The sequence below is a fragment of the Oreochromis aureus genome, linkage group 3 (genome assembly GCF_013358895.1).
Source record: "Oreochromis aureus strain Israel breed Guangdong linkage group 3, ZZ_aureus, whole genome shotgun sequence".
Taxonomy (NCBI): domain Eukaryota; kingdom Metazoa; phylum Chordata; class Actinopteri; order Cichliformes; family Cichlidae; genus Oreochromis; species Oreochromis aureus.
The window spans coordinates 108,965,886-108,985,847 of NC_052944.1; positions in this window are offsets into that span (position 1 = coordinate 108,965,886).

A 19,962-nucleotide genomic window follows, 5' to 3' on the forward strand; every position below is an offset into this window, starting at 1 on the left:
CTTTAGAAACATGTAGAAATGTTTGTTGGGGGCTTTCTGTCCTGTCACTGAGAGCAGCATTAAAATTGTGTTTCTATTGTAGCTTATATTGTAGTGACACTTTAAACTGGTTCCACTGCAGATCACAGAAACACTGTTAGTGGAAGCTGTTTTTAGCTGAGCTGTGTCCTTAATCCACACTGAAGTGAACAGCTGCAGAGCAGGAAGCCTCTTCATGACAAACTCGTGTTACACTTTATCAGCTCCATGTTTCTTCTTCTACTTGTTTTAACTGGAAACTTTGACTTCCTGTCTCACTCCAGTGAATAACTGCTCTTCTTTAATGATTTGTTTGGAGCTGATTTTACACATTCATTTAGATTTAATCAGTTCAAACTTGTTTCCATGACATTCATCATTATTTTCTAAATGTTCCAGTGACTGCAGCAATAAATAATAAATCAAAGGCTTCACAGTCTGTGGGCCCACTATGGGTCCTCAATGATTTCCATGAAAAACCTTTAAAGTGTCTGATAGAAGTTCTACAAGTGAGTCCTCTTGTTCTCACAAGTCTGAGCTCCTCACTGAGCTTCAGCTTCAGACCAACAAGTCCAAACCTGCTGCACTGACAGACAGGAAGGAGTCAGGGCTCCACCTCTGATGGAGAAGGAGGCAGATTTTCACAATAAGAGCACATGTTCCAAGAGGACTTTGATGTATTGTGAGCTGTAGAAGGATGGGATGGACTGATGTTACAACCATTTTAAATTCAAACACTTTCATTTGCCTGAATATCAAACATCATCACTTACACACTGAGTCACAGTCAGCTGACTGCTCCCGTAGATGGAGGACAGACGTTTATTATCAGTGAAGACAGCAAAGTTCATAAAGACACAGATGAGGGAGTTTGGTGTGGAAGAACACCTTTGGGATGAAGCAGAGTAAAGGAAAAATAAACATAATAACAGGCTCATAATGATGATGGTATATTTGGAATAAGTGCACATCTAAAGGGCACAAACAGTGAAGCTGTGAACTCTCTCTGCAGTCACTCCATCATCTAAAGACACTGTGGATGTGACACAGAGAGGAAACTCAGCTTTTCTTCCTGCTCTTTCTTTCGCTTCACTTTCCTGTTAAACTTTGGAAGCACAAATCAAAGGCAGTCAGAGGAACTCAGCCAGACCAGCTGCTGCTCCATCTACAGGTGTCTTTAGGAGAACCAGAGTCACAAAGTAACAGAGTGAAGAGCAGCAGATGAAGCACAGAGGACACAAAAAGGAAGGAAAGAAGGAAACAAGGTCCATCTGTGTCCTTTCAAACAAGCATCAAGGTTTCATATCTAATGAATATAAAGCTGTGACCTCGAACCAGCTGGAAACACACAGTTCATACAGATATATCACATATATCACAATATATATCAGGAAATCAGTCATTCAGTCTTCATGGATCCACATTGATGACATGCACAGTTACTTCCCATCCCGGTGTCACTGATGTGTCGGGTTCCTGGTGTTCGCCCAGTGTTTGCACTTGTTTCATGTTCACTTTATTCACCTGTTCACATTTCCTGTTTTCATGTTTGCTTCCTGTGTGTTATTAGTTTAGCTCTGTTCAGCTGTGTGTCCCTAATCATCATCATCAGCCAGAGTATTTAAACCCTCAGTTTCTCTCTGTTCAGCGTCATTGTTGATGTTAATGTGCTCGACTCTGTTCGTGTGTTCGCTTCAGTCGTTTCAGCTCAGTCAGTCATCCTGTGTTCATGATGATAAACACCAGCCTTCACCTACCTGTGAGTCCTTTCCTCACCCACACGTTAACCACTGACATGATGGGGACCACCTGCTGTGGGAACTGTTCCCAGTCGGGTTTGCAAAGCAGCAGCTCTGCTTGGAAGTGTTTCCAGAACCTGGAGGCCAACAGGAGCTGATTCAAAGTTGCACAGAGCCCATTTACATGCAGCCTAAGTTATGTGTGTTTTCTAAGGAGCTTGGAAAGAAAAGCGTCTGGACTTCTTTAAGTTGCTTGAAGACGTTTCACCTCTCATCCGAGAAGCTTCTTCAGTTCTAAGGGTCAAATGGTGGAGAGTCCCAGATTTAAACCCAGTGGGAGTATCCCCCCAAAGAGGGACAAAGGACCCCCTGATGATCCTCTACCTAATCACATGAGCCAAGGTGTGAAAGTGGGCGTGGGTCCCAATCAGCCAGGGTTTCGGGTGAGCTCAAGAAGCCATTTACGTCCACTGTGAGCGACCATCTTTGAACAGAGGCGGTGGTTTACGACACCAGTTGTCTGCCATCTATAATCCAGTTTTGAGATCCCTTCCCAGACGCCTTAACGCCCACTCACATTCTGGGCCATCTGACCTCAGGAAATCACATGATAGGGTGGGGCCAGGTTTAACAATGAGCTCAGTCAGTGATGTAGGCCTTCACAGTGCCAGTGTTGCTCTTCTCCACAGACTCATGGCCTGCTGTCTTTCACTGGTGCTCTGTGTTTCTCCCCTTCAGTTGGTGAGCTCCTTCATCTGTAAGGAGTTCTTTTTTTTTTTTTTTTCACAGCAGGAGAGTCGTTGTTTCGAGTATGTGCATACATCAGTTAGTTAGTCATTTGCCCCACTTTTTTCTTTTGCCTGTGAGCTCGACCTCATGTTACTCTTCGTTATCTTACTCCTGGTCTTTGAATTCTCCTATTTAGCTTCCTTTCCTCTGACTCACAACTTTCTTTGTCCCACCTGTCTAATCACTCTTTACTCTTCAGCTCCCTTATCTAACTTCCTACACCTCAGACTTTCTCATGTTTACTTCTCCTCTTCTAAGCCATAATCACTTTTGTCATGGTTTTTTGTTTTTTGTTTTTTTAGTACAAAGGCTCAACTTTTGATTTCTGCTTATTGCATTTTAGGTCAATGTGATTTCTTTCTAATTACCAGCTTTTGTTGGAACAAAGGCTCTGTCATCCCCTTCAAACCCTGCTCCTCTGTATTTCCACCTGCATGATGCACACTGCTTATTCAGGGAGCTTTCTGTTTCCTATTGGCAGCAGAGATTTATCTATATTTGCTTTTATTTTATTTTCCTTGTAAAACTAAAACAAGATCATAGGGGCTTTATTATCATATACAACAGTTTTTATGTTTTTCTGCTCAACTTTCCTGTAAGTGACAAGATGCAGTTGTGGGATTAACCCTGTCACTATTCAAAATCCTGATTCCTGAAATAATTGCCCCCAAATTTCCCACAATACCTATTAAACTTGATAAATTAAAAGCAATAGTAATTTTGCATATGTAAAAGTTACCATATTGCATTTGCTGAAAACAGCATTTTGCACGTTATTCCTTAAACTCATGAAGTGCAATTTATTCATTTATTTACTTTCTTGGATGGTAAAAATCACTCTGATGTTTTGGGACTCTTAAAACTTAAATACTTCCTGATTCAAGCCTGACACTCGAGGCCTTAAAGGGTTAAGGTCCTCTTATGTCACGCACCTCTGAAGCTCTTCTAAATATTATTTCTCTTATAGCTATAGAAGAAGGATTACACACAGTCTGACCAGCATCAAGGCAAGTGTTTTAGATACCAAAGATCCCTTTAATAATCCCTTCCCCCATACAATATCTAATCATGCTTTTTATTTATTTTTTGATCAGCAATTCTAATGATCCACACCATTACAGGGAGAGTGCGAATAAGAACAAAAAGGGGGTGACCAGAGATGGGCAGTAACAAGTTACTGTAATCCGATTACTTCAATGACATCGCCTGATATTGACTAAACATTGTTTCAATGTTTCCTTGCTATCTGGGGAAGAGGAACAAAAAGGGGGTGACACACCAGTTATGAGACAGGAGGCGCTGCCATGTGGTGATACACTGGATTACAACACCAACTGTTACAATATGAAAACTGTTTTCTCTAATTATGATGCTGCATCCTGCATTTCTGAAACTGCTGTTTGGTATGTGAGTAAAATATACTCTACGAACCCAAGAGTTTATCTTACTGAAGCAGCCACTCTGGTGCAGTGTCCAGTTTGACCACTAGATGGCAGCAGACTTGACTGAGCGGTTCAGGAACACCAGAGAGGCTCTGAGCAGGTTCAAGAGATGTGATCCAGTCACATGTTCATGAGTTTGTAGTTTATCAGACACTAAAACAGTTCAGCTTTCTGTTTTTATCTTAAACCACTGAGGGAGACTCGATGAATGTTTCCCTGAGGAAGGAGCGATAAATAAAACTGCTTTCTAATAAATACACAATCAAACATTTATCATCTACTGATATAACCGGGTTTACTCTCCTCTGTGCTTATATCGTTTTAATAGAGTACAGCTGGCAGGATCTAAGGTAATATACTGAAATCACTTTGTTTTGACTGAACAGCAGACAAAACCCCAAATTAAGAGTTTTAAATCATTAAAAATAAACATTAATGAGGTTAGAATTCACATTTTAAAGCTGCTACTAGAGACTACTACTTTCTTTATTTGCTTAAAATTAAACAATTAATTAATAAAAATGAAACAGTTTTCCATGTCAGCATCTTTTGATTGGTGTCTGGTTCATTGTGAAATAAAGGCATTAGAGCTCTTCATATAGTCAGTACAGAAGCTCTTCTGTCCAGTTCACAGACGCTGAAAAGCTGCTTAATGTTTATGTTTTTTAGATGCTTTTCTGTGCTGAACAGAGGCATGCATCGCGCAGCCACAACCAAACTGGAAGAGATAAATTTCCCATTAGACACCTTGGTGAAACCCACAGAACCACACGAGAAAAACCAGCAAGAGCAAAACCGGTTTAATCCTGCAGAGAAACCACATCTCTGCTGTGTGAACAGGAACAAACAAACAAAATATATAAAACTATAAACTTATTAAAAACATTTTAAAAACTGTATACCAGTTAGAGAGCAGCAGCTGGACGTCAGTGGTTGGACTGATGGACTACTTCAGTGAAGAATAGACGACGCCTGGCTCCAGTGTGACACAGACACACACACTTCAAACAACAGGAAACGTGATTACAAGCCGTTCAAACTTTAATGCACAGGTACCACCTCAGCTTCAAATCACAGATTTTATAATCCACACACTCTCTCTGCTTCTTCATCCATTGTCTATGAAACCTCTACCTTTATGTCTGTGAGCTTATTAACTGCATTAGATTACATTAGAAACTAAACATTTGCTGCCTTCAGACACACTGAGAAGTGACATTTAAAATCATTGCATCTTGATTTGTTTTGACTGAGTTATTAATGACAATTGCATGTATGCGCACAAATATTCTTTGTGTTGCATTAAAACCCTATCTGCATCAAACCATGGGGGATAACAGGGTGTGCTTTCAACCAATGCACACTTTGCATTTATCACCAAAGCCTCATTTCCGTTATTAACCAGAGAGAGAGAAAGAGAGCCAGGGACAACAACAAGAGACAACATCAGCAAATCCGCAATTATTTTCTGTTGCGGATGATAAAGGATTCAGAAAGTTTCATGAAGTGAATCCTATGTATGCAATTCCAAGCAGTAAAACGCTCTCCCAAAAAATCATCCCAGGCCTATATGACAGAGAATGTAATGTTTTGCATATTTTATTTTATAATTAATTGTGTTTTGGTTTCACTTTAAATTTGTTTAAAAGGAAAAGGCTGAAAATGTAAATAGTTAAAAGCTGAAATGTGAATAGTTGTTTTTTTGTATTATATAATTTTTTTTATTACATTTTATGTGGAGTGAATAAATAAAAGTATATTTACGGTGGCCGCTAGAGACAAAGTCTAAATGAGAATGTAATTAGCTTTGCATACAAACTAAAAGCAGCCATCTTTGCAGCTGGATCATACTCTGCACAATAAAACACAGATAAATTACCACGGCCACCACAACTACAGTACTGTTATAGTATTACAGTAGCTCTCTGGCAAAATATCTTTCTGTTTAAGGTGACATTAAGTAATAGTTGTTAAGAGGTTTTCACAGTTTTTTCCTCCAACCTCTGAACACCTCTGCTGTGAAACAAAGAACTGGGTGAGAAGGAAACAAAAGGCGACCACAAAGCTGACCTCTTTTTTTTCACTGCACACTCACACATTTCACCACAAAGCACAAAGGAACACTTTCTCACAACATGAAGATTGTTACTGGCCAAACCAATGCACTCTGTGGTGAGTTGTCTCTGCAGTGTGAGAATACGTGTCAAATGGAATCAACAGCAGGAAGTAGCTGCTCTGGTTTTAAATGCAGAACTCGAAACAAAATGACAATGATTTACTGCATTAAAAGACAGTTGTGCTGTTCACTCTGTCTCTTTATATAGTAATGACAAAAAATGTTGTGTTGTGTCCTTTTCAGAAGGAATTCGGGAGAAGGTTCTGTCATTTAAAAAGATTTAATTCAGTTAAAATTACAAGTAACACAGTGTTGTGGACCGTGATGTGAAACAGCGTTCAGTCACACCAAAGATAACCCTGAGATGGGCTTTACAGGTTTTTATAGAGTGACAATAACAAATGATTATTATGGTTTTCTTCTCCCAACATAAACATAGCAGTCTGCTATAATCCTCCTCCGTCCACGTCTCACCTCGTATCTGCTCCCTCCTCTGTAAGAGACAAAAGAAGAACACCTCCTTGCATAGCCTTGATGATGTTATTACCCATTATTCTTCTGCTGATTCTAAGGCTCCATTCAGGACGTCTTGTTTGGACTCCCTGACCCGACCATCACCTGCTACTCATCAGCAGTTGTGATGTGTGTAAGCATGTTGCAAATCTCTCTGTGGTTCTACGTCATCCTACAATTGATCAAATCCAGGAGCTGGTGATGGCCTCCAGGGATGGCAATGATTTTTGTGTGTGTTGTTAATTACCCCTTTGCACAGCCTTCCTGTTCTCGGTTTTGGCCTCTGAGTTCAGGCAGTAGGAGAGTACGCTTTCCACTTTGGAGCGGTAGAAGGCCAGCAGCGGGTTCTGGTTCAGGTTTTTCTTGTTCCTTGGGACATGGAGGAAGAGCAGCCACTACTGTACTTTCTTTACCAGGGCACTGGTGAGGTTGGCGGAGATTTGGGTGCCCACACACCTGAAGGTGGAGAGTCCACCCATTCTCTATCTGTAATGAGTAGGGAGTGGACCTGTCTGTGCCTCTGTTTTAAGGACGCTCAGTTTTGAGTGGACAAATTCTCTACCTCTTGACTGCATGCTGCTGTCTCATCTTGATCAGATACCCCTGAGATAATACAGCATATAACGGCAGGGTGAAAGATGCTAGCAGGCAGGGCATACATGGAACACCATTACCAACCAACACGCCACCTAGGACTGTCAAGAATGCACAAATTAAGATTCTGTGGGACTTCTACATACAAGTAAATAAACTGGTGATGGCTAAGCAACCGGACATGTTAGTAGTGGACAAACATAAGAAGATGGCCATAGTGAGAGATGTAGCTCTACCGAGTGATAAAAACACCAAGAAGAAGGACCACAAGATGCAGACGTAGAAGAGATATACGGGAAACTTCAGATTTTTTTCTTGTTTTTGCCTGTCCCATTTGGATCTTCAGGCATCAGAACTGTTGTCTGAAGGCCAAGAAAGATGCCAAGCGGATTTACTTTACCAAGTGGATCATCCATTTGATTGACCTTTATTATAATTATGTATTAATTTGATTTGAATTTCGGTTGTTACAGACGGGACAGACATGACTGGGGGGTAGGACAGGAAGAAAGAAAGAAATGAAAGAAAGAAAGGGAGATAAAGAAAAATAGAGGGGAGAAGGGATGGTAAATGGCCTGTGTTTGTATAGCATTTTACACCCGAAGCACTTTACACTACATTCAGTCATCCACATTCATACAAAAATTCACACACTGGTGATGGCAAGCTACATTGTAGCCACAGCCATCCTGAGGTGCACTGACAGAGGTGAGGCTGCCGGACACTGGCAAAAATAAAAATAAAAATAAACAAAACACCTGGATCACCTGTATGGAGATAAAAAAATATCCATCCATCCATTCGCTTCCGCTTATCCTTTCCAGGGTCGCGGGGGGCGCTGGAGCCTATCCCAGCTGTCATAGGGCGAGAGGCGGGGTACACCCTGGACAGGTCGCCAGTCTGTCGCATGGGGCCAACACACAGGGACAGACAACCATTCACGCTCACATTCACTCACACATTCACACCTAGTGACAATTTGGATTATCCAATTAACCTATCCCCACAAGCTGCATGTCTTTGGACGGTGGGAGGAAGCCGGAGTACCCGGAGGGAACCCACGCAAACACGGGGAGAACATGCAAACTCCACACAGAAAGACCCCGGCCTGATGGTGGAATTGAACTCAGGACCTTCTTGCTGTGCGGCAACAGTGCTAACCACCGTGCCACCGTGCTGCCCGTATGATAAAAAAATAAAAAAATAAAACTAATAAAAATATATATATATATAAAAAAAAAACAGAAGGGAAAACAAACAAAACGGGGGTTAACCGTGCCACCCTCCTGGGAAGAGCTGAGGAGAGCCCCAAACGAGAGGTCACCCAGCAGCCAAGGAGCAGAGGCCAGAGGGGGTTGCAGTGACATGCCCGCGGGCTCTGCCAGCAGCTAACTGTGCCAGAGAGGACTGAGCCTCAGGCCCAGAGGCCTGAGGGCACCCCACCCCCCAGATGGGGCCCCGCCAGGCCACATGCGCCAGGCCCCGCCATTCAGCCATCAGGAGTGAGTCGGTACATACATGAGCGGCTAAACCCAGACACCAAGAACCACCAACACACCTATGTCTGAGGGCATCAGCCACCGGCAGGGAATGTGGTGAGGGGGGATAGGCCTCCATACGTTGGAGAGCCTGAGATGTTCCCAGAGAGGTGGATTCTAAGACCCGACCTGACATATAGACACAGACAAACAGGCGCACGCAGACACAAACTTGCATTCCCACCCCCATATACACAAACAAATACTCGGCACTCACCCAACGTGGAGACAGACACAAATAGACATTGTTCACACATTCACACTCCCCAAACATAATCTATATTCCAGGTCCAGGTGCCCCTGCCCCCAGTGGGGCAAACCGTACCTAGACCCAGGAGATGTAACCTTTCTCTCTGAGGTGCATTTAAAACACAGGAGGACATGGTGCTTCCTGCCAGAGAGCTGCACGACTCCTCCCGAAAACCCTCAGTCTCTATATGCATTTAAAATTGAGGGTAGGGCACCAGTGCCAGATGTGGGTTTGAATACACAGACAATCCTCTGGACGCTGTATAACATGCCCACCCCCAAGGCCCTATATGTATGTGTTATGAGAGTATGAGTAATGTGGATGTCTAGGTTGCGGAATAAAATTGAGGCACAGGCAGCCAGAAGGGGACAGAGGGGGAGTGCCTCCCCTGCACCCTGGTGACACACCTGCACCCCAAGCCCTGCATGTGTGTGGGTGGGTGTGGTGGAGCAGGAAGAGGGAGGCAGCTGAGGATGGGGAGGGAAGAAAGGGAGGGGCAAGTGGCCCCTCGCTGACCCCAGTAGGCATCCCCACACTTTGGAACCCACCAGGGCAAGGGGGCCCAGGCCCATACGCACCAGAGCCCACAGCAGCAGCACCACCCCACCTCACAGAGTCTGGGGCAGCCCACCTGACCCCACTACAGAGAAAACTGCACCCGCCCCATCATTCAATCATCTCCCAGACTACACAAAACAATAGACACCCAGGCTGAGTTCATTCTGCACCTCTCCTATATCTCTCCCCCACCTGCGGAGTGAGCTCCTGTAGAGAGGAGACCTCCTGCAAAGATACAACAGCCTTCCCACCAGTTAGAGAGCTCTCCAGTTGGGCCAATGCACCAGACATCCCCCCAACCGAGGCTGAGTCCCCCTGCACCCACCCACCCACAACCCCAGTGACACAACAACCAGGACCCAAGCCCCCAAGGCCCAGCCAGAGCTACTTCCCAGGAGTGAAGCACCCCCAGGCCCCCAAGCCTCCACGCCCGTCCCGGTCCCACCCAGGGACAGCCAGGCCACCAGGCCAGTAACCAACGTCCACCAGCACAGACCCTACCCCATCTCCGCTGTATGCAGCCACAAGGAAAACACCATCTAAGAGCCACCAGAGCCTCAAACCAGGTCATGGTCACAATCCCCCGGGTTAGGGCCTCCAGGGAAAATGTCCCTAGGGACTTCCCAGATGCCCCAATTCCGTCCCTACCCCCATATCAACCACAATAACGAAGGCAGGACCAAACCATGACCCCCCACTCCCACTAGGTGATGAAGCTGATCAAAGGAGCCCAGAGGGATTGATCAAATGTGATGGCAGAGGCTGTATCAAGACTAATGTGATCTATTAGATGGTTTTTATATTGGTTAGAATTAAGATTATTTTTTATTTTTCCAGTTCATGAGGACTGTTTTCTTGGCAATGCATAGGGCCGTAAAAACAATGTGGGATGTGTTTATTTCTGTAATGACCTCATCCAAGTTGCCCAGCAAGCATACTAGAGGAGGGGCTGGAATGTTACATTTCAGACACTTTGATAAGTCTTCACATATCTCACGCCAAAACTTCTGAACTGGTGGACAGAACCAAAGAGCCTGGATGTAATTGTCTGGTGTATTTGCTTGACAGTGTGAGCAGCTGTTGGAAGACATATAGCCCATTTTGAACATCCTATGACCAGTATAGTGCACTCTATGTAATATTTTGTATTGACTTAATTGAAAACTGTGATTTCTGATCCATTGAAAGGTTTTTAAGCATATCTGAGAGCAAAGGCTTTGGTCTAAGCTGATCGATAAATCCGCTTCCCATTTTGCAGTAGGAAGGGGTATTGATTCATCTATTTTAGAAAGTGTTCTGTATATTTTACACAATAATTTGTGGGGGGGTTAAGATTAAAAAATTTTACCACACTTTGTAATTCAGCTTCACTGGGATTAATGTTCTTTTTTACTATTGATTTAATTTGTTGATATTCCAAAAATCTTTTCTTGTTGATCCCTTTGTTAAGTCTAATTGTTGAATGTTGTCATTATGTTCTTAAATTTGTAAGGTCTTAGTTCAATCTATAGGATCAAGACATTCCTTTGTCTCTGACTCTTGAGAAAGAGTTTAGCAATGCAATTACCCCAGAGATATTGGTTTGTGAGTTTTGGAGAAAAAGTAACACATCATCCACATAAAGGCTGATTTTATGTTCTACATTCTTACATTTTATGCCCTTAATTGTTGTAGCCTGTCTAATTGCTGCTGCTAGTGGCTCAATAAGAATTGCAAACAGTGAAGGGGAGAGTGGGCATCCCTGCCTGGTGCCCCTCAGGAGACAGACTCATTTGTTCTGACAGAAGCTGTTGGGGAATTGTATTGTATTTTTAACCAGCTTAAAAAGAGTTTCCAAAACCAAATTCAAGTTCATATTTGGTGGAAGTCTGCCATTGTCTTTGATTTCCTGCAACATTCTGTGAAGAATTGGGGCTAGAATCGTCCAAAATTCTTTGTAAAATTCAGGAAAGCCGTCTGGACCTGGAGCCTTATTATTGGGCATGCTTATCAGGGCTTCCTGGAGTTCACATGGCGTCAGTGGCGAATCCAGTGCCATTGCTTGGGTGTCTAATAATTTTGGAAGAGTTACGTTGTCGAGAAATTGATCAATTTCGTTTTTAGATGGGTTTATTTGTGGTGTATATAAAATTTTTTAGAAATCCCTAAAAATTTTGTTTAATTTTTTAAGGTCATATATTGTATTCCCAGATAAATCTTTAACAGCACATATGGTTGTTTTTTCTTTATTGATTTTTAACTGGTTAGCTAGAAATTGTCCGGATTTGTTACCAAATTCAAAATTATGCAGGCAAAGTCTTTGTACTAAGAATTGGGTCTTTTTATTAATAATTTCATTTAATTCTAGTTTTGTTTTGTGTATTTTGTTCAATATTTCTTGATCTTGGTGTGATACATAGGCTTTTTCTAAGGATTTGATGTTTTTTTCTAGTTCCTGAACATTTTTATTTTCTTCTTTCTTCTTATGTGATGAGAAAGATACGGTGGCCCCTACAGACAAAGCACATGCAAATTCCAAACACGTACAAACTTCAAAAAGCACGTACAAACTGCAAAGCACGTACAAACTCCAAAACATGAACAAACTGCAAAGTACGTCCAAACTGCAAAGCACATCCAAATCCCAAAGCATGTACAAAATCCAAAACACTTACAAACTCCAAAAGACATGCAAACTCCAAAACACTTACAAGATAAGATAAGATAAGATGGCCTTTATTAGTCCCACAGGTGGGAAATTTGTTTTGTTACAGCAAAAGTGCAAAGTTATGTAGCAGAAATTAGAAAACACTGGAATGCAATAGAATACAATAAAATAAAATAAAATACTATATACAATAGAATAAAATAGAATAGAATAATATATACAATAGAATAAAATAGAAATACAAATACTATATACAACTGAGTAGGAAAATACAAAAACACAACCGTCAGAAGAAGAATTGCGATATAGCAGTCTTATTGCACATGTGTGGGTTTGTGTGTTTGATCAGCTGCAAAAGTCTTTATTTGTAGAGTCTGACAGCAGTGGGGAGGAAAGACCTGCGAAATCTCTCCGTCCCACACCGTGGGTGCCGCAGTCTCCCACTGAAGGAGCTGCTCAGTGCTGTCACAGTCTCATGCATGGGGTGGGAGATGTTGTCCAACAGGGATGACAGCTTAGCCACCATTCTCCTGTCACTCACCACCTCCACTGGGTCCAGAGGGCATCCTAGAACAGAGCTGGCCCTTCGGATCATCCTGTTCAGTCTCTTCCTGTCCCCAGCAGAGATGCTGCCCCCAGCAGACCACACCATAAAAGATGGCTGAGGCCACCACAGAGTCATAGAAGGTCTTCAGGAGTGGGCCCTCCACTCCAAAGCGACCTGAGTCTCCGCAGCAGGTACAGCCTGCTCTGCCCTTTCCTGTAGAGGGCGTCTGAGTTATGAGTCCAGTCCAGTTTCTTGTTCAGATGAACACCAAGGTACCTGTAGCTGTCCACAGCCTCGATTTCCATACCTTGGATGTTCAGTGGTTGCAGTGGAGGATGCTTGTGCCTGCGGAAGTCTACCACCAGCTCCTTGGTTTTACTGGCGTTGATCTGGAGGTAGTTCAGCTGGCACCAGTCCACAAAGTCTTGAGTCAGTCCTCTGTACTCCTTGTCGTCCCCATCAGTGATGAGGCCGACTATTGCAGAGTCATCAGAGAACTTCTGCAGGAAGCACTGGGTGGAGTTGTGGGAGAAGTCTGCAGTGTAGATGGTGAAGAGGAGCGGAGCCAGAACCGTTCCCTGTGGGGCCCCGTGCTGCAGGCGACCCTGTCCGACACACAGCCCTGAGTCCTCACATACTGTGGTCGGTCGGTGAGGTAGTCCAAAATCCAGGTAGTGAGGTGATGGTCCACTCCAGAGTTCTCCAGCTTGTCCTTCAGAACCGAGGGAAGAATGGTGTTGAAGGCACTGGAGAAATCAAAGAACATGATTCTCACAGTGCTCCCAGCGGTCTCCAGGTGGCGAGGGAGCGATGTAGGAGGTGAATGATGGCATCATCCGCTCCAATGCCAGGCTGGTAGGCAAACTGAAGTGGGTCCAGTGATGAGCTCACAAGGCGCCGAAGCTGAGCCAGGACCAGCCGCTCAGGGTCTTCATCAGGTGGGATGTCAGAGCCACCGGCCTGTAGCTGTTGAGGTCCTTGGGGCGTGAAGTCTTTGGCACTGGAACAACACAGGAAGTTTTCCAGAGCTGTGGGACTCTTCCCAGCCTCAGGCTCAGGTTGAAGAGGTGCTCCATCACACCACACAGTTGGTCCGCGCAGGACCTGGCGACCCTCGAGCTGATGCCATCTGGACCCGCTGCCTTCTTGGCTTTAATCCTCCTCAGTTCCTCCGAACCTGGGTGGTTGAGAGAGACAGGCTGGAGCCTTGTGTTGAGTGTGTATTGGATGCTGTTGTTGGGGGTGGGGAGGAGAGAGCAGGGTGAATAGAGGAGGTGTGAAGTGTCTGAGGTGTCAGAGGTGGAACAGCAGCAGTGGGGGTGGGTGAGTCTGCAGCCGATGTTGGAGACTGATTCATGGCTGAATCAAATCTGTTGAAGAAATGATTCAGTTCATTTGCCCACCTCACATCCCTCCCAGGCAGAGAGTTCTGATGTTTGTGGCCTGAGATGGTTCTGAGGCCTCTCCAGACTTCACCAACATTGTTTTGCTGAAGCTGGTTCTCCATCTTCTGCCTGTAGCTGTCCTTCCCATTCCTTATCAGTCCCTAAGCTCTCTCTGCACCCTTTTCAACTCCTCTTTGTCTCTGGATTTGAAGGCCCTCCTCTTCTGCTTGAGGACAGCTTTAATTTCTGAAGTAATCCAGGGTTTGTTGTTGGAGAAACACCGTACAGTCCTGGTAGGTGCGGTGTTATCCACACAGAAATTAATATAGTCAGTAATGCATGTAGTAAGGCTGTCGATGTCCTCTCCGTGGTCGTCACAGATCACCTCCCACACAGTCGACTCAAAACAATCCTTAAGAGCCTCCTCGCTCTCCTCCGACCATCTCTGCACTGTGCGGGTGGCTGGTGGCTCCCTGCGCACTAAGGGCTCATACACAGGGACAAGGTGCACCAGGTTGTGATCAGATCTGCCTAGGGGAGGGAGAGGTGATGAACTGTATGCCTCTTCAGCATTGGCATACAGTAAGTCCAGTGTTTTATTGTCTCTGGTTGGGCAGGTCACATACTGGGTGAAGGTGGGCAGTGTGGAGTCCAGTGAGGCATGATTGAAGTCCCCTGATATTATGAGAAGGGCTCTCGGAGATTGTGTTTGCAGTCTGCTGACCACAGAGTGGAGAGAGTCACAGGCTGCATCGCGTTGGCGAGGGGGACATACGCTGTTATCGCGATAACATGCGAGAATTCCCGGGGCAGGTAGTATGGACGCATGCTAACGGCTAACAGCTCAATGTCTCTGCTGCAGAGTTGTTCTTTTACAGTGATGTGCCCGGGGTTACACCATCTGTCATTCACAAACACTGCCAGTCCCCCTCCTTTCCTCTTACCGCTCTCTCTCGTCCTGTCCGCTCGCAGCATCTGGAATCCCGGTAGTGTCACGCTCGTGTCCGGAGTTAGCGGTGTTAGCCACGACTCCGTTAGCATCATGATGCTACATTGCGGTACTCCCTCTGTGACCAGGTTAGCGGCGTTAGCTCATCCATCTTATTGGGCAAAGATCGTACATTTCCAATAATTACAGAAGGAAGAGATGGTCGATAACGTCTCCTTCTCGGGCGACGGCGCTCCTTCCCAGCACGACACCCCCGTCTTTTCTTCCTCAGTTCACTGGGAATGTCGAGTCTGTCCGCCGGCAGTACCGCTGCGGGACGCAGCGCTAACAGCTGATCCCTACTGTAAACAAAGGATCCCTGCTCTGGGTCCCCAGACACGGGTGAAAAAATAGAAAAAACTAAGAAAAACAACCAGAACTAGCACAAAACGGTAGAACATGGTTGCAGAGTCTAATTACTAATACGTTAGTTATAAAAATTACTAGAAGAAAAAAGATAAGAAGGAAAGAAACTCAGAATGAGCAGAGCTGCTGTAACAGGCTGCCGCACACGGGGGGCGCCGGAAGTGGTATCAAAAAAATGTGGAACTCTTCACGAATTTGCGTACAAACTCCACAATGCGTACAAAATCCAAAACGCGTAGAAAACTCAAAAACATGTACAAAACTCCAAAACACTGACAAACTTCAAAACACGTACAAACTCCAAAACATTTACAAATTCCAAAGCATGTACAAGCTCAGAAGCACGTGTAAACTCCAAAACACATGCAAACTCCAAAACACAACAGAAGTGCCCCAGGACGCTATGGGGCAGTGTTGAGCTCGATTTGCAAAATAAACGGCAAGTGTGTTGCAAACACATGGAGTTGGATACCAGCGGAAAACACCTGCAAGGATAAAACAACCACACTCATATATATATATAAAGTTCATTTACCTGTTACTACCACACATCAAATCCGGTCATTGGTACTTCCTGGCTTGTGTAGCCACTAGGTAGCAAAAGCTCAACACTGCCCCTAGCATCCTGGAGCACTTCCGTTGTGTTTTGTTGTTTGTATGTGTTTTGGAAATTATAAGTGTTTTGTAGTTTGTACGTGCTTTGGAGTTTGTACGTGTTTTGCAGTTTGTAAGTGTTTTGGATTTTATACGTGCTTTCAGTTTGTAAGTGTTTTGGAGTTTGTACGTGTTTTGCAGTTTGTATGTGCTTTGCAGTTTGTATGTGCTTTTTGAAGTTTGTGGTGTTTCTGCATGTGGCACCAGGGCACTCTAGGCCACAGGTCAATGATCAATTTTGTAATCATATAATCAGATCTGCGGCCATATGTGCTGGTTGGTGCCTGTCGTGGTGGTAAACCTCGGAGAATTGGAGTTCTTCTTCAGCTTGGTACTGAAAAAGGAGTCCTACTGGGCTTGGTTAGCCTATGGGCGGTGGCGCTGGTGAAGAGATGCTGGCTGCTGATTGGGTCCTGAACCATGCGACCGGGTTTAAAAGAGAGCCGCGCTGACAGCCTGGTGATGGGAGTGGAGCGACCAGACTGACAGTTGAAGTGACCCGGCCCTGGCCACCAAACCTTTGTTGTATTCTGTGAACATTTGAGCGTGTTCTCTTGGAGAGCTGCAGTTGTGTAGGCTTAGGCTGTACATGTGTAGGCTGACGCTGAAGGGTGAACTGCCTTTTTCTTTGCGACCATTTTCTCTTGTTTATGGGTTAGGAAGTTAGGGATTGTATTGTCTTTGGTTCCTTTGTGTTTCTGTAGGGATTAGTTAGTTCCACATGTCAGGGTTAGTTTGTTTTGTTTATTGTTTTGGCCTAGGTTCGCCGTGGAGTTGTGCTTCCTATTTACTTAGTAAATGTCACTTATACACTTTAAATGTGCGTTGTGGACTTGGAGAAGTCATTCAGCCTTGTCCCTCAGGGTTTCCAGTTGGGAGTTCTCTGGTTGTATGGGGTGTCTGGCCCATTGCTACGGGCCATTCAAGCCTCATACAATCATTGCAAGAGCTTGGTCCGCATGGCCAGCAACAAGTTGGACTCATTTCTGGTGTGTGATGGACTCCGCCAGGGCTGCCCTTTGTCACTGATTCTGTTCATAATCTTTATGGACAGAATTTCTAGGTGCAGCCAAATGGCGGAAGGCTTTCACTTGGGTTGTCTCAGAATCTCATTTCTGCTTTTTGTGGCTGATGTAGTTCTGTTGGCTTCATTGGGTGATGGACTGCAGCTCTCACTGGAACAGTTCACAGCCGAGTGTGAAGCAGCGGTTGAAATGAATATCAACACCTCAAAATCTGAGGCCATGGTCCTCAGCCGGAAAAGGGTGGAGTGCCCACTCCAGGTCAGGGACGAGTTCCTGACCTGGAGTTCAAAATTCTCTGGATCTTGGTCACGAGTGATGGGAGAATGGAGCCGGAGATTGACTGATGGATTGGTGCTGCGGCCAGAGGGATGCGGTCGCTGTACCGGTCTGTTGTGGTGAAGAGAGAGCTGAGTGTAAAAGTGAACCTCTAAATTTACCGGTCGATCTACGTCGCTTCCCTCACCTATGGTTACAAGCTGTGGATAGTGACTGAAAGAACGAGATTGCGGATACAAGTGGTGGAAATGGGCTTCCTCCGAAGGGTGGCTGGCTTCTCCCTTAGAGATAGGGTGAGGAGTTCAGCCATCCTGGAGGGGCTCAGAGTAGAGCCACTGCTCCTCCACATCGAAATGAGCCAGCTGAGGTGGTTTGGGCATCTGACAAGGATGCCTCCAGGGTGCCTCCTGAGTGAGGTGTTCTGGGCATGTCCCACCGGGAGGAGGCCCCGGGATAGACCCAGGACACACTGGAGAGATTATATCTCTCGGCTGGCCTGGGAACGCCTTGGTGTTTCCCCAGATAAGTTGGCAGGTGGCTAGGAAGAGGGAGGTCTGGGCTTCTGTGATTGGGCTGCTGCCCCTGTGACCCGGCCCCAGATAAGCGGAAGAGATGGATGCATGGATGAATGGACGGCACCAAAGCACATCAACAGTTTCCTGAAGATGCTTCCAGACATCCTCCCCACCTACTGATTTATCTGTGGGAGAGGCTTGGGCTGATTGTTGATTTCAACTGTTTTTTGTTTGGGTGCTCACAAATGTAGGCAGTCTGAAAGTCTTTTTCCCTGGATAGATATAGATGTTTATTTCAAACATGTAAATATAACTGGAATAACAAGATCAAAGAAAAACTTGAAACATGAAAACAACATTTCTATGAGTATGTTTCTATCTACACAATGTTTATACTATATGTAAGGAGCAGAATGAAGTTTACACGTTTTCTGTTCCTAACTCCTTATTAGAAATTCCATTATTTAGAAATCAGTATTCAGAATTTGACATTATATAATCCATACATGTTTAACTAGATAACATAACACTCATATAGCTCATAAATCAAAACAACAGCAAAGTATATTTTTCAGTGATTCTTGAGATAAGGGACAAAACATGTCCGGCAGATAAAACCCAATTTTGTGGTTAAAAATATGCATACAAGTGTTAACCCAACTGCCTATAAAGACAAACCAAGGCAATTTTTATACAACAAAAGTATGATTTTTCATTTTTTATACATATATATTTATTTTAAATGGTACAATACATTACCAGTACCTTAAAAATCCATTGTCCAGAAGCAGGTGTGATAATATTAAAATACAGAAAAAAAATTAAAAGTAATGTAAAATTAAACATCATGGCTCTCGTCACTAAGTATTTAAGTCAATACCTTATATAATATCAAAATATGCAATTGAAATTTTATTTTTACATATTTTTTAAGTGATTAAAATCGTGTCCAGAGTTTTTGTGAACACCATCAGATTTTTTTAAAAGTACAAAAAAATCAGGAATTATTGTGGGTAGCTTACACTCTGAGGGCCCCTTTACCACTTCCTGTTTGATACACATGCCATGAGGTCACTGCTGTGATATTTTTTTTTTATTTTTATTTCATTTATTGCTTACCTTTCTGATAAAACTGTGTCACAACCATAGTGCGTCAACACCAAAGTCGATGTAATCCAAGATTTAATTATTTTTTTGTAAAAAGAGCTTAATTTAGGTAGATTGTAGAAGCCATAAGCAAATGATGAAAAACAAGATGGCTTCTGTCAGAAAAACATGTGTTATGAGAGAAAGTAGGGTATTCTGTCAACACCATCAGGATTTTTGTCTGACCCTTTTTCTAATGGTGTTGACAAATGCCACAAAAGTGTGCAATATTTATATTAAGTTATTTTTTACTCATATTTCAGATATATTACTTCCTGTGTATTTTACTGATATTTCTGCTTCACAGATGTGTCAAATATTATCAAATTTGCCTTATCTTGAATCTCATTGTTTATGTATACATTATTAATCCTGTAGGAAAATGCTTAGTCTTCTGCATTTAACCCATTCACTCAGTGATGCAGTGGGCAGCTACAAATCCAGGATAGCCACTGTTCGTTGGATTTGAATGCCCAATCTTCCGATTATGTGGCATCTACTGAGCTAGCTGTGCCCCGAGAGCTGGTCTTTAAGTGATGATGTATGAATCCTGCTTCCGGGCCCAAACTACTCTGTATTTATCAAGTCTGTTGTGTTGTTAAAATGTTTTAATGCTTTTTATCTTGTTCTATTACATCTAAACAAGCCCCTAAAAACAGTCAGTGATCACCGTCAGCCTAACCATCGGGAACCCTCACGTTAACTTTTATCAAGTGGAAAAAAGTTGGCGTTCATCCTCCAGCTTCACTGTGTTTATATTATGCTAACATAGCTGTGTCGCTAGCGATCACGTAGCACATCACTATATACCAGCTAGCCCAACTTCAGTAACCTGACAATAGTCACTGCTGTTTAG